Below are 15,696 nucleotides of genomic sequence, written 5' to 3' on the forward strand. Positions count from 1 at the left end.
ATCTGCCATCCAGGTGTTTGAACCCTTCAATACTGGGGCTAGTAATTTTCTCTTGTTGCCGTTCTCAGAAAGAATCTGAAATCTGACTTGGAAACTCACTACAATGTTAAAACAAACTAAATAAAGACTTCTATCCAACGAACTCTATTATCTGTCCAAGGTTCTTTTTGTTAGATATTCTGTGGGATTAGAAAACAGCTAACATGTACTCTGGATAAAGTGACCTTCATCATTCCCTCACCCCTCAGCTGTCTACATTCAAGCTACATGGCTGTACTTTACTCAGTGTTCTTCCTTTCAAGATCTTGCTGGCCCTGCAGTGAATTTTCTCAAAATTCCCAAAAGGAAAGACATCACTCTGCATCCTCAACTCGGTTCTAAGGTTCCAAATGCATTGCAGATTATCACTTAAAGCATCTCCCAAATTCATGAAACATACAGAATAATATCCTCTAACTTACTATTCTGTCACCTTGGCAAACTGCACTGTGGAGAAATGAACATAGTAGTTACTATGACCTCATTCAAGGCTCATGCCTACTTTGATTTCTGGAAATAGCACTATATCAAAGCAATAGTCTCTGGAAAAACTGCTTTGAAGGAATTGAGGACATACAGTAATTTAAATGACTAGGCATGGTCACTCTAAACTCTGCACCTTTGCTAGTATACTTGCAATATACAGAAAAACCACTTCATCTAGCAAACCTCTTCATAGCTATAAATCAGGGACAGAAGTGTGATCTCCCACAGCAGGGCACAAGCAGCAACACTGGAACCAGCCAGAGCTTGGGAAGACCTGTAGCCCATCTTCTCACTCCTACATTCACAGGTGCTGAGCGCACACCTGAACCCTCATCACCTGACCCTATCCAACGGAATGGAGTCAGTCAGCCTCTGAAGGCTTCCTTGGGACAAAAGAGCACTTCTTTCAGCAGCAAGACAACTTTTGCCCTGCACTTTAAGAATTAAAGCAGGTAAAAGAAAAATTTTATAATATATCACAACTTTTATATAATATGTTCTTACAGATTATTCATAAATTGTATTGTCTACTGATGAGTTATTTCCATAAATTATCTTTTTATGCTTATTTATTAGTACATGTTTGTGGTACATGTTTACAGTCATTTTAGGGTATAGATACACATACATACTTAATGTATCTTAATTCTTTTTATTCCCTTCTCCTCTGCCCTTCCTCAATCTCCAGATCCCCTTTTCACTTTTAACAATTATCTTTACAATGAGTATACAGATTTCTGACCAAAAGAATACAATTTAGTCTCTGAGGGACCATGGATTCAACTAAAGTTTACCAAGTAAAATCTTCAGCTCATGTGCTAGCCATTATATGGTTACTATGGGGCCCAAATGGCTAATACTTTCTTTTTTTAGATTGACTGATTGATTTGGTAGGGTCAGACTCATAGTGATCCTCCCGTCTCAGCCTTCCCAGCACTGAGATTACACGCGTGTGCCACCATGCCTGGTTTCAGTGGCTGACACTCTGCAGGCCGGCATGGCATGTGGTACCAGGGATTGAACCCGGGTCTTTCCGCTTGCCAGGCAGGTGCTTAGACCACTGAGCTATCTTCCCAGTCCTGTTAATACTTTATTTATTACATTACTTCACTTAATCTTCACAATAAGATCATGAGCTAGTTACTATTATTCTTCTCATTTTATAGATGAATAAACTAAAGCAGAGAAAGAGTGGGTCACTTGTCCAAAGTGACTTAGCTAATAAGTAATGGGGCTGGGATGTGGACCCAGGCAATCTAACTCCAATATCTATGTCTTAACCATTCTTTCAAGAATGTGCAAAGGAATGTGTGATACATTCACCTTGTGGGAAATAAAGTTTAATGTTTAATCAGGTTTACACTTAAATCCATTAGGGTTAGTTTATAGGCATCACAAATTTTGAATTACATGCAACAGTGATATGCTGCTCCCCCTACCCCCATGTGTGGGGCCTGGCACCATGACCCTGCTCAATCAAGGTCAAACAGCTCCAGGAACGGTAAAAAGGTCCCTGGTTAAAAAAAAAAAAAGCCTAGACTTTCCCCCTACAGGGGGGTTAGGGAACTGGTGCTGCTTAAAAGAACACTATCACACCAGGAAAAACAGGAAGCTGGTTTCAGATATGCTGGAACAACAGCTCCACTGTTAAGAACAACTGGCAGGAGGCACCGTCACTGCCTGTCCCTGGGCCTCCCACCTGGAAAGAAATAAGACAGTTTTAGGACAGGCCATGGACAGACATGGGTGAGTGCCACAGCTTATTCTCTAAACCAGCCACTCAGACACCCTGCTCAGCCATAGGCTCTTCAGAGCAAGCAGCACCTGGGTTATTGGACATCCACTCTATACATCACTGTTTCTTTGTAATCCCACGACACACATGGAAGTTGGGTATCACAATTTCCATAGCACTCAGGATGAGGTCCAGAGCACTCAGGTCATCAGCTTATCAGGGGTAGGGATTGGAACCTGGTCTTGTCTACCTGCAAAACCCCTAATCTGATGCATCTGTCATCATTGTGCCATGCTATAAAATTTCTTTCTTGAGCTCATTCAAAGCCTATCTTGATTTTTCTTTTGCTAACAAAATAGATACCAATAAATTTAGTATCAGTTTACAAACAAAAACACAAAAGCATTTAATATAAAACTTCAGTCCCTTTGGCTCTCTGAGCAGCACCATGGCAGTAGGCAAAAACAAGCGCCTTACGAAAGGTGACAAAAAAGGAGCCAAGAACAAAGTGGTTGATCTATTTTCTAAAAAAGACTGATATGATGTGAAGGCACCGGCTATGTTCAACATAAGAAATATTGGAAAAACACTTGTCAACAGAACCCAAGGAACTGAAATTGCATCTGATGGGCTCAAAGGTCGTGTGTTTGAAGTGAGCTTTGCTGACCTGCAGAATGATGAAGTTGCCTTTAGAAAATTCAAGCTAATTACTGAAGATGTTCAGGGTAAAAACTGCCTAACTTCCATGACATGGATCTCACCTGTGATAAAATGTGTTTCATGGTCAAAAAATGGCAGACCATGATCGAAGCTCATGTTGATGTCAAGACTACGATGGTTACTTGCTTCAATTGTTCTGTGTTGGCTTTATTAAAAACCGCAACTACCAGAAATGGAAGACCTCTTACGCTCAGCACCAACAGGTCTGCCAGATCCAGAAGAAGATGATGGAAATCCTGACCCGAGAGGTGCAGACAAATGACTTGAAGGAAATAGTCAATAAACTGATTCCAGACAGCATTGGGAAAGACATAGTAAAGGCTTGCCAATCTATCTACCCTCTTCATGATGTCTTTGTCAGAAAAGTAAAAATGCTGAAGAAGCCCAAGTTTAAATAGGGAAAAGTCACAGAGCTTCATGGCGAAGGTAGTAGCTCTGGAAAGGCTACTGGGGATGAGACTGGAGCTAAAGTTGAACGAGCTGATGGATATGAACCACCAGTCAAAGAGTCTGTTTAAGATTCAGATTTTTAATAGTGATAAAGTCCTATTTGTGAAAAAAAAACACTTCAAAATAAATTTTTAATACAGGGAATTGAACCATGGGCTATTGTACTGAGCTACAGTCTCATTCCTACTTTTTTTTTCTCTGAAACAGGGTTCCACTAAGTTAGTAAGTTGTCCATGCTGGGCTCAAACTTCTGACCCTTTTGCCTCAGCCTTTCAAGAGTACTGAGAACATAGGTGTGTGTGCCATCACATCTGGCTTCAAAATGTCTGTTTGTCTATCTGTTGATTTATCTGTTTCTCTGTCTATTCATAATTTTGAGACAGTGTAATTCAGATTGGCCTTGAACTTACTATGTACCCCAGGCACCCAAAACTAGAGGTGACCCTTCTGCCTCAGCCTTCTGAGTGCTAGTGTTATAGACATGCACTACCATGCTCAAACAAAAAATTCTTTAGGAGCAAATAAAATTATGACAAAGACAAAAAAAATCAGTGTTGGGTAAAGGCTACATATAAATTGAAAAGGCAATCCCAAACTCATCACCAATAGTAATATAAGCAGAAATAGTAATCTCTAACAAACCCAGAAAAATCTGAACTTCACTAACCAAAGAAATGCAAAAACAATCTCATATATTGAATATAAAAAGGATGACCTCATAGAAGGTGAAAGGCTGGGGAGGGTTGGGAGGATTAAAAAAGGCTTATCTACAGGTGTTAAGTTACAATGTGCTGGATACAAGAGGTATGATGCGTCATTACACAGTAGGATGATGAGAATCATAATGTATTTTCAATTTCAAATGCTAGCAAAAAGGATTTTGAAAGCTTTCACCATGAAATGATACAGGTTCAAGGAAATAAATATGCTTAACCTAATTTAATCAACATACAATGTATACATGTATTGAAACATATCATGGTACTCTATGAATACTTACAATTTTTACTTTTTCTATACGTTAAAATAATTTTTTTAAAAAATGAAGAGAAACTTCAATGAAATGCAAAATACCATCAACATACACTAGCTCTTACAATGATTAAAAACTTAGAAAATACAGTGGTACCTTGGTTCACAAACATAATTTGTTGTACAATTTTGGAAAAGATGGCCATGTTCATGTTCATGTGGGAAAGATGGCTGTGGTTGTATCTGTCACCTGATGAAGAGTTTATAAGAAAAAACAAAATTTTGTGAAATATTTCTGTTTGTGAAGTGTTCATGAACCAAAGTATCACTGTACATCACTAGTACCAGAGCACAGCACCTGTGGAAGTGTAAACTGCTACTGTAACTCAGAACAAAAGTCACACGTCCTTTACATACTCCTTTACCCAGTAATTCCATTTCCTTAGTAGCATGAGGAATTAATTGAAAATATGAAGAGCTGAATACAGCATGGGTATGTTTGTCTCTGCCTTGCTTACAAGTGGAATAAGGAGAAATCAGTATAAATGTCATGTTATGGCTTCTATCTAGATGTCCTTCCAAAGACTCATGTACTCATAGGTGAGGCTTTTGGGAGACACTGGATCATGAGTATGTAATATGACATCAGTCCCCTGATCAGTTCAGCATAGTTCTGGGTGTGGATTACACCAAAAGGCTTGTAGCCTGGATGAAATAAAAAGGCAAAGATGAAAGGTTTGTTGCTTCCAGCCTGCAATGCCATGTTACTGTCTCTCCTCTGCCATGCCCTCTGCCAGCCAACTATGGACTAAAACTTGCGTAAACTGTGAGCTAAAATAAACCTTTCTTTATTCAACTTGTGAGTGTTGGGTATTTTTTCTCAGCTCATTTCTGTGATACTACCTGGTCACATAGCTCATAAGCCTTTGGAGCTAACTTGTGGAAACTTGTGGAAAAAGGAAAAGTTTGAAGATGGCCCTGGATTCTGTAAACCGAGTTTGATGAGAGATTCTGGTCAGAGCGCAGAAGACCCTAATGCTGACAGTAATACAGCCAGAAAAGATCAGCCTCAAGAGGTTTCAATTAGGAAGGTCTCTTCTTAGTTGCTTTTCTCTCATTGCTGAGACAAAATACCCAAAACCCACAAGTTAAGGGAGGAGAGGTTTATTTAGGTCAGTTTGTAAAGGTTTCAGTCCATAGTCAGATGGCTCCAAGACAGGGTGGCATGGCATAGAGGCAACTATTCATAGCAAGGGAAGACAGAAAAAGCAGAAAGCAAGCCTCTCTTCTTATATTGTATACAGGATACCACCCTAGAGCAGATGCAGAACTCATACGTTCAATCCAAGCACTAGACAATGAACCAATCACCAACTCTACATTCAGCTAAAGCCTCCCTACCACATGACCACATGAGGCTTTTGGGGGACATCCAGACACAAACCATAACAGCCTCCATTGGCAGTTGGGCTCCAGGCCATAGGTGTTATGCTCTGGCAGAAAATCTGTCAGCATCTTGCTTATATCCAAAGGTTCTGCAGGAGACTAAGATTCAGGGCAGTGGACTAATTAATTTGGTAGAAGAAATTTCAAGGCAGTCTAATGTGGAAGGTTTTGCAAGGCTGCTGTTAAAGAGTTTTAGCCAGCTGTGCCTTTTGAATCAAGAGCAAAGGGCCAGCAGTATGATTTTAAAGTTTTGAATTTAACCTTAAAGGAAGCTTTGCTATAACTGTAGCTTACCAAGATGGAGCAGAGGAAAGCTGGGTGGCTGAAAAGATTGGCATTAAAAGACCAATTACCTCAGAAATGGACTGTAGGGGCCAGTGAGATAGCTCAGCGGTCTAAAGTGCCTGCTTAAGCAAACTTAGGCAAGTGCAGGAACCTTACAATTTGATCCTCAATCCCCAGCACCACATGCCCACCAGCCCTGTCCCCAGGGAGGGCTGAGCTGGCCACCAAAAGAAAAAAAAGGACTACAGAAAAGATGACCTGAGGATATCTCTAGAATCAGTTAGGACTCCCTCCATCCTTTGCAGCCTTAAAATTCCAGAGGTGTTTTTGCTTTGAGAACAGAGTTCCAGGGCAGCATCACGCTCCTAAATGGCAGTGGCCTAGGAATTTGTTCCTTGGGGATTGGGTTCATAGAGCTCAGCAATTCAGACATTCAACCACTGCAGTCAAGAAAGAAGAAAAACTCTGGCCACTGTTTTAGCTGGCAGCAGACTTTGGAGTCATCCACATAGTCCTGGTTGTAGGTACATGAAGGATAGAGAGTTATAGGATCAGGAAAGCTTCCATCCAGATTTCATAAAGCCTGCGAGGCCAGATACTATGCCTGAAAGGGCTGTGTGTGACACTGCGAGTGTGAAACTCAAACTGCAACAGAGACCCAAGAAGGAATGTTGCAGAAGTCAGGAGCATGGATCACCTGAGAAAAGCAGCAAGGAGTGAAAAAGCCAACCCAAGAGACAGGCCATAAGGACTACAAGCACTGGCAGTACCACAGGGGCAGGGCCACCTAAATCCTTTGGTGTTCACAGATTGCCTTGGGTGCTGGCATGGAACTACAGGATTTAATGTTTGCCCTGCTTGATTTTGGTCTTCCTTTGCCCCTGTTCTTTTCTTTCCCCTTATTTGTATCTTTCAGGACAGGAATATTTATCTTGTGCCCTTGTGTATTCAAAGTGTGTTAACGTTTTTATTTTTATAGGAACTTGCTAAGAATTTGCCTTAAATCTCAGAAGACAATTTGGACTTGGAGTTTTCAGCAATACTGGAACTGTTGGGACTTTGGCAACTCTTAGAGATAAATTAAGCGCAATTTGCATAAAGGGACATGCATAAGTCTTTGGGGGGTTGGGGTGGAATGTTATGGCTTATATATAGATTTCCCTCCAAAGACTCCCCTGCTCATTGGTGTGGATTTTGGGATCATGGATCATGGGTGTGTGATACTGGGTCATGCCTGTGTGACAATGGATTAGCTCAATGGTTTAGCATAGTTCTGGGTATAGACTTACCAAAAAGGGAAGATCCACCCTGGGTGTGGATGGCATCAACAAACAGGCTTCTCGCCTGGATAGAATAAAGAGAAAAAGGAAGGCTTGCTGCTTTCTGCCTGCCACGCCATGAACTGTTTTTCTTCTGCCATGCCACCTTGCATTGGAGCCAGCCAACTACAGTCTGAAACCTCTACAAATTGTAAGCTAAAATAAACCTTTCTCCATTTAGCTTGTGAGTACTGGGTATTTTCTTCCAGCAATGAAAAAGTAACTAAAACATCATACAACAGAGAAATTGTCAATAAATGTGGGAAAATGCAGTCTAAAAATATTACTCAGCCATTAAAAATGATGACTGAAAAAAATACAGTGCACTGCAACACTGGGAAAGAACAATTGGGGTAAAGATGCAGAAATATTGTTTATGTAAAGTGTGGCTATGAAGACAGATGCTATCACTTTTACCCACAAAAGAACAGGAATTAAAAAAAAAAAAAAAAAAAAAACCACTAGAAAAGAGAAAAGAGGCTAGGTAGGTGTATGGTTCAAAATACTTTATGCAGCCTCTTCTTGTAGATTTACATGCATCATCCATAGCTTCCACTTTCTACTGGAAAAGAACCACATTTGAAATACCCTACCCTCTGTGACAGACATTGACCCACTTGGTGGGTGTTTCCAGGTGGCCAGCTTCCAGAAGCAAGCCTGAAGGGCAGCTCACAGCATCCTGTCTTTCATGTGGTTTCTAGGCAGCATTTGTGTGGTGTTTGTGTTCTGACCTTACAAAGGCTGCTTTTGTTGCATTAACCACTTGTGGTTTAGCTGCTACACAAGCGTTATAGGGAAAACTAGCCAAAATGAACAGTAGAAGGTTTCTGATTTCTTAAAAACACCTGAGAACTTTCTATTCGTTTTGTATGTCAAGAACAGAGGATTGTATTTACCACATGCAACAGTTCCTAGTACATCACTGTCACTATTGAGGTAAAAGCCCCGTGTATTTATGCTTTAATTGCTTTTTATCCTTAGAGCCAAGTTCCACACCTTTCAGCCCCATGCAAATTTTATTTTATTTTATTTTTTAACAATATATTTTTTTATTTTTTCCCATAATTTTGAGAAACAAATAGCAATGAGACAGTTTCAAACCAAACTGGTAGGACAGTTTCAATAATTAACACATTGCATACACTCTTCCTAGTGGGTAATTGCTGTACAAGATGCAGACATGATATCCTATTTACAAACACCATTAGAACAAACCACTCTATTCATTAAGAGAACGTAACTATATATCTATCCTAACCACTTTGAATACACAGATACAAAATGGACATTCATCTGTATCCCTTTTTTTTGTTAAGTTCCGTTATTTGAATATTACAGGTGTGTAAACTCAGCAAAATATTCTAAAAGAGTCCAGTAGCCCATAATAGTATTGGGTCTTCCGCTTGACTGGCAAATTTTATAAGGTGCTCAAAGTGTGTATTTTAATGTTTGCATCAGTACTCATAAAATATTGTGTGTACTGTATATTTATGGGCACATTATTTTGAACTCATGGAAGTATTATTTTGTGTATCTCATTCTTATTCTTCCACTAAGCATTATTCTTCACATCTGATTATTAAAATAAATATGTATGCTGAGAATACAGTTGTTAGTAGGTTTCTTCACATTTTCCCATTTCAAAAGGCAGCACATAGGTTCATTCATGTTTTAAGCAGTTTAGATGATAAAGATCCTGTTTCCATTTCATGGAAGTTAGATTATATGCTCTCACTCCTCACAACAGCCAAGTAGAAAATCACTCCATTGCTTCGGAAGTACTGGTTGGGCTGGCATCTGGTATGGTAGCTAAGTAAATGAGACATCTATGTAACACCTGTTGATACTGAACGCACTCGTTCGCATAGCTCGTGTTCTGATACTCCATGATGCAGTGGGTCATTCTTCTTTAGGAGTTGCTGGATCCTTTCCTGATCAATCATGGCCTTGCCTCTCATCTAGTAGAGTACGAAAGCCACAGACATATCAAGAAGTGGCTAGGAGGCTGACCTCTGGGGCCTCACCCTAAGCACTGTTGTTCTTGAGATTCATACACATCGCTACGTGTATAGTTCCTAATGTCTTTCTAATAAATACACTGTGGCATGCATTCTCAAGGGATTTAATGCTGTGACTTCTTTCACTGTGTCACTCCACTATTTTTACTTTAACTCCTCTTCTTCCCTACACATGAAACACACATGTACTGTTTATATACAACCTAATATAGTATCAACAGTGTCAAGAGTATAAGATAGGCCAGCAAGATGGTTCAGTGCAATAAGCACTTGCCTGGCAAGCGCAAGGGCCTGAGTTCAATCCTCAGTTACACCAAAAAAAAAAAAAAAAGTGTAAGATTAACGTTCTTTAAATCTCTTTATTTTTAAGAGAAAACTGTATGAGACATGCTGTTTTTCAAGAATGTGTCATTATGTCAAAAGTTTCCATGTTGATTTTAATAATTAAGGATGTATAAAAATATCTTTAATTTTCTTCATCTTTCTTTAGACCTGTGTTGGGCTACTGTTCCTGTTCATTAAAATTAGTGCATGTTTGTAGTGCATAATGATTACACTTCTCATGGGGAACTAGTACCGTTACAAAGAACACCTTTTTTTTTCACCCTATCTCCTCTTTCCCCCACCCTCTAGTTCTTCCTTTTCGCAAAAGATGTCTCCCCTTTTCCTATTATTTTACCTTGTTCTTTATATTTTGGGTTTATCATACAAGAGAACCCATGCCATATTTAAGCATGTGTCTTTTAGACCTATCTCAAAGCAGGTGCTTTTAGAAGATCCATAAATGGTCACTTAAGACTCTCAAGGTCAGGATCCAAGTTCCAAACATGTCAAAAGATGGTTTGCTGACACTGTTTTGTAATTTGCTATCTCTGGGGTCATGCTTTGATCCTAAAATTGACACTACAGGAGTCACAAATGTCTCAGCAACATATACGCCAGAGAATAGGAAAGAAGGCAGGGTTTTAGCATAAACAGGGCCAGGGTTAATAATGCCCCACTGGGCCCCTATACACTGACTATAACTCCCACCACAATAAGTGCTGCATATGACAAGTCTTCATTTTTCACTAAACAGAGCAGGTCCACACACCTTCACCTGTACGTCATAACCACTGTGTGTGGACTGGGGTGGTTATTACCAGTTTGAGGTTAGGAGGGAAGATGGTAAAGCACAAGGGTAAAGCAACTTGCCCGAAGTCACAAGGGCAAAAAGGGGTGATAGGTGATTGCCCAAGGTCTCCCCCCACATACACCATAGCGAGTGGCACAGTCTTTGGACATCAGGCTCTAATAGTTTGCCTGTCACGATGCACTGGTAATACCTACTCTAGGCACTCCGGCTCTACAGATAGCATTTCAGCTATGCCTTCTCTCCTAAGATCTTAGTGAACCATCAGGAAGGGACTAGTGAAAAATGGGAGCCCAAGAGGGATATCTCCTTCCCGGTGTAAAGTCATCTCTTTACAGAGCTTGAATTAGGAATATTATCCACCAGGATTCTGGCAGGGAACATATAGCACTCTCAAAATGAGTAAGTCGAGGAGCATTTAATAAGGAGACCACTTGTAGAGGGGACCTGAATGCAGTGCTCTGGGACAGTGGGATGCTTATACCCCTATGGGTGAGGGAGGGAGGAGAGGCCACTGGACCTGATAACCCAGCACCCTGCTGTAGGGCTGCCTGCCAGGATCCAAGATCTGCGGTGATACCATAGGGTGGGGCCAGGAAAATCAATACTTCTTCAGAATGTCCAGTTCTCCCCACTGGCAAATGGGAGCCAGGAAGCAAGGGAGCTCATTCATACATTCCCATAGGTCAGTTGCCAAGAGACAGAGAAGGGTAACAGGATTGGGAAGGCTGAATGGGGCATAAAGAAACCATCCAGCACAAGAACTAATTAACACAACACCCTGACTTGAAAGTACTGGTAGGCCTGGCCCAGAAAAATCAGTGGGTTTAGCTGGGAACTCAATTCCTGGTTGCCAGCTGATACTCCTCTCCATTTGATTAAAGGATACCTTTTCCTATGAGTATGACTCAAGCCTTGAAAAGTAACAGAACTTCACATCAGCTATAATTGTATGGATGGTATATTCCAAAGCTACCTCTTCATGGTACAGTTTACACTGCCTGACCTACTCTGTAAACACAGCTCACACCTATGTGCTATGGCTTTGACTTGGGAGTCAAGGCTCACACAATTTAAAGGGAATACAGCATAGAATAAAACACCTTATGGCAGGAATAGGATCTGGGAAACACATTTAGGGCTCTATAGCGATACCCAGCTATAGGTAGGAAGAAAGAAAGGAGCACTCACAAACCCAGTTATACAGCTCAGACAACCAAGCCTTGGTCTTCAATGAACCAATATTGTTCTCCTACCTTTGGTACTTACAGAAATAGCAATGCATTGACCCACAATGGAAAAATACTCCAGGATATTTTAGAAATCACATGTTCTTTCAAGTCTTTTTAGATTTGACTAGAGAACTCCTGGCTAAAAAAAGAATGAATCATTGAGATATATTCTGTAGGCATATCTGAGCTATAAATTCAAAATGAAAAATCAAAGTATTTTTTGAGTCTCCATTTCCCTTATACAGTACCATCAACCTTTACCCCTTTCTGAAGTAAGGCAAGCCTCCCAATTTTTTGGATAACCATTTTGTATCAAGAAAAACTGTGAACAAAATATTGATGATTAATCTCATACAGATAATAGTGTGATAGCTTATAACTGTAAAAATAAAAAACACCAGAGAACTCATGTTCAGCTTCCTAATTTTTATATTCATTCATACCATCTCTAAAAGTTTCCTCAGTCCCTGTGTGTGGAGCTGTGGGCAGAATAAGTAATGAAATTTAGCAAAGCAGGTGGAAGCTAAATCACAAAAGAGGTTTCTCCCACTTTCTTCTGTTTCTATTAGGCCATCAAGAGGCACTGAAAGCTTCTGAATAGAAAAGTAATTAGATTGCGTCATATTTTAGCAAGGTACACTAAGGAGATATACAAGATGAGCAGGAGAGGCAAAGCAGGAAGCCTAGTCAGAAGGCTGCTGTAACTTGCAGTTCAGATGCAATGATAGACAAAAAAAATTACCTCCTCAGACTAGATTTTTAGATGAGGTCTGCATGATGCAGCAGGAACATATGTCTTGAACACATGGTAAGGAAGGGACTCATGACCACTGTCTTAAGTTATTTTTCTCACTGCTGAGTCAAATTACCAACACACACAAGCTAAAAAAGGAGGGCTGTGGAGACAGCTCAGTGGTTTAAGTGCCTGTCTGGCAAGCGCAAAGGACCTGAGTTCAATCTCCAGTACCACATGTCATGCCAGCCCCAGATCCCTGGGCACAAAGTGTCAGCCATTGAAACTGGGCATGGCGGTACACACCTGTAATCGCAGTGCTCAGGAGGCTGAGACAGGAGGATCACTACAGTCTGAGCTGTACAGTGAGACCCTGTACCAAATAAATAAATAAAGATTTTTTTTAAAAAAGGGAAAGTTTATTTTGTCTCATAATTTATAGAGGTTTCTGTCCAGGGTCAGCTGAATCTAAGACAGGACAGCATGTCAGGGGACCATGGCAGAGGAGAAACAGTCTTATTGTAGGGCAAGCAGGAGGCAACGAGCAGCTGACAACATCACATCCTTTCCCTTTTACCCAGACTGCAAATTTTTCAGGTGTGCCACCTTTACACAGGGTGGGCTTTCCCATTATCCAATAAGAACTATGCTAAACCAATCAGTCGGCTAGTTTAATACCATACACTCTTATGTCCAGTATCACGTGTCCTGGATCAAGCCAGCTCTGACAAGCCTCACCTATGAGTGCATGAAGCTTTGGGGAGACAATTAAATACAAGAGCCACATTTTGAGCAATTCACAAGAGCGAGCTGTGCTAGTCCCAGAGTCTAGTCTCAGAGACTGCTACCCAATGGTGCCAATACTTGAGAATCTGGGGTGGGGGATTCTATGGTTAGGGAGTGAGAAGGGACCTTCTCATCCCTCACACAGGTCCCTCACCTTTGTAAGTTATCACCTGTCAATGAGCCTTTTTTTTCCCTCCATGGAAAACTCACATTGTGAAGCCTGGGTGAAATTAATATCCTAGGATCTCAGATGCACAGGGAGGGTCATTTCCTCTAAAGCCTGATGGAGTTCACTACTGCTTCTAGGTGCCAGAGAAGGAACGAAGTACAGACTCCTCCTAGGGAATTACTGCTAAGCAGCCAAAAACAGGTAACCCATAATCAGCTCAGCTCTTCTCAGGAATCTAGCTTTCTTCTCTACTTAAATTGCAAATGTCACAAAATCAAGTTCAAAGTTTCGGCAAAGGTCTATCCTATTGGCAGTCAGCCCATAGAGCTATGCATTTATTGGTAAGGAGATATGTCAACCAGCCCTCCATCCCTGGACAGCTAAAGAAGTCCTAAAGCCACAACGTATGTGACAGGGATCCTGTGAGGAAGGCAGCAGCCTCGGTTATTTTCTGCTTAAACGGTTATAGTCCTTGCATGGGCAACCAGTAACCTAGTGGCAGTGGTGATGAAGGCTGGCTTACTGACCGGCATCAGTCAGAAGCATCTGTACATGGAATTGGTAAAAAATTTGGATCCAGCAGTGGCAACACCCTGAGCCACTGTAGCTTCTCCAGGAAGGAGTATAAATGTAAGGTGGACAAGATTCCTGGGCCTTCATCCTAAGAGGCTCTGAGCCTCTTGCTCATACTATGTAGCCACTTCAAAGCCCAAACTTAGAGGAATCTGGTGGGAAGTGTCAGGTGTAACACTTTTTTTGCTGATTCTGAGTCCCTGAAATAACCCTTGTGATAATAAGGACAGCCTTACCTGCCTCTAACATTTGAACCTAAGGGCCCAGATGTATTCCTCACTATCTGAGTCAAAAATTACATAAATAACATAAAGAGACAAGATGAGCCATATGAAAGAAAAGACGAGTCATATGCACCAGTTTTCCCAATGACCTTTTCCCAGGTCATTGAATACAAGTTCTCACATTCTATTTTGTCAAAAACTCTCCCATTATCCTTGCCCTAGCCTCTAAAGTCAGCCTCACACCTCAGAGTTCAAAGCTGTTTTGTAGCAGCAGCAGCTATGACAAAACACAAAAAGACCTCTTAAATGAGTTTGTCCTGACAAGTGCCCCTCACCTCTTGGTAGCTTGAAAAGAAGGACGCACCAATAGTAGCTTCCTTTTTTAATGACAAGGTCTGTCTTGGAAGTGGGTTTTTAGCTGCCCTTTCTCAAGTCCTCTCCTCCATTTCTGTATAGAAGCCACACTTTCCACTGTACCCTGGGATTAGTAAACCAGTCAATTGCCTTGTCTCTCTAACACCACTCCCACTTTCAAACACCTGAGATACACCAAGAAATTCAATTTCAGAGGGATGATATTTCCTGGAGCACAAACCACACAGGTTTCAAGATGGGCAGTATACCCACTTCAATTGTGCAACACTATGCATTGCAGACTCTCGGATAATGCAGTGGGAAGGATGTGAGTACTTGCCACAGCTACAGGTCTCTACAGAAGAAAGCGATCACAGTGTGTTCTGCGGCCAGGGGGTAGCCTAGTACAAGACGGACTGCACTGTTCCTGAGTGATGGTTACTGAATGATTCAGACATTGTCTTTTAAGGAAGAGAATTTCAATGTGAAACAGCACTGACAGCAAAGACAGTAGTTTGAGTGAGATAACAGAAATAGGAGTAAAAGTAAGAGGAATTAATGGGCAAAGACAACTAGAAGAATCCTTAAGATAAAGAGCCATGGATGCCCAATTCTAAAATAAGGGCATGTTAGTAAGTCCCCAGAGCTCCTGGCATCCTGAAAACTGAGGTGTAAATGGCTCTGCTGTGGGATACACAGATCTATGAAACATGAATTCCCAGTTTTCCTATGTACCTGGAGACTTCCACAAAAAGCCCTATTCCCTGAGGCAAATGAGGTATACCTCTGTTAAGTTGAAAGAGCCTGGCTATTATTACTGGAGAAAACTGAGCTTCAAAAATATGAAATGACTTATACAGACATTGGTGGCTACTTGCTTACCCATCAAACATTTCATCTTGTCACTTCCTAACAGGACTCTAATCTGTGTCTCTGTCTCTCTCTGTCTCTCTCTGTCTCTCTCTGTCTCTCTCTCTGTCTCTCTCTCTCTCTCTCTCTCTCTCTCTCTCTCTCTCTCTCTCT

General features: G+C 41.0%; 1 protein-coding gene and 1 pseudogene across 2 annotated transcripts in view; both read right to left on the bottom strand.

Moving 5' to 3' along the window:
• Ctdspl (CTD small phosphatase like) overlaps window positions 1–15,696 on the bottom strand; it is a 132,660-nt gene that overhangs the window by 71,330 nt on the left and 45,634 nt on the right. The window lies entirely within an intron of this gene.
• LOC101583277 lies at window positions 9,212–9,437 on the bottom strand (annotated as a pseudogene).

This window comes from Octodon degus, unplaced genomic scaffold (assembly GCF_000260255.1).
Source record: "Octodon degus isolate 3935 unplaced genomic scaffold, OctDeg1.0 scaffold00071, whole genome shotgun sequence".
Taxonomy (NCBI): Eukaryota; Metazoa; Chordata; class Mammalia; order Rodentia; family Octodontidae; genus Octodon; species Octodon degus.